Raw genomic sequence first — 602 nt, 5'->3', positions numbered from 1 at the left:
GAGAAAGCTCTTCCCCCTGCTGTAGCCTTCACTATTCGAGGTACCGTCAGATAGCCTGCGTCTTTTGATCTAAGTAGGCGTGGCGGATCATATAAAACCAAAAGGTCACTTAGATATTGTGGCGCGAGACCATTTAGTGCTTTATAGGTTAATAAGAGTATTTTATAATTAATGCGAGATTTTACTGGGAGCCAATGCAGTGTGGATAATATCGGGGTGATGTGGTCGTATCTTCTAGTTCTAGTTAGGACTCTAGCAGCTGCATTCTGGACTAATTGGAGCTTATTTATATTCCTACTGGAACATCCAGACAGTATGGCATTACAGTAATCTAATCTAGAGGTGACGAATGCATGAACTAGTATTTCCGCATCATGTAGTGACAATATGTTTCTTATTTTAGAAATATTTCTGAGATGAAAGAAGGCTATCCTAGTAATATTATCTACATGAGCATCAAATGATAGACTGGAGTCAATAATCACTCCAAGGTCTTTAACTGCCGCACATGATGAAACAGAAAGACCATCCAGAGTAACCATGTGATCAGAAAGGATACTTCTAGCTACACGTGGGCCTAATAAAAGTATTTCTGTTTTATC

Source organism: Ictalurus punctatus, chromosome 18, assembly GCF_001660625.3.
Source record: "Ictalurus punctatus breed USDA103 chromosome 18, Coco_2.0, whole genome shotgun sequence".
Classification (NCBI taxonomy): domain Eukaryota; kingdom Metazoa; phylum Chordata; class Actinopteri; order Siluriformes; family Ictaluridae; genus Ictalurus; species Ictalurus punctatus.
This window is presented reverse-complemented; position numbering follows the sequence as displayed.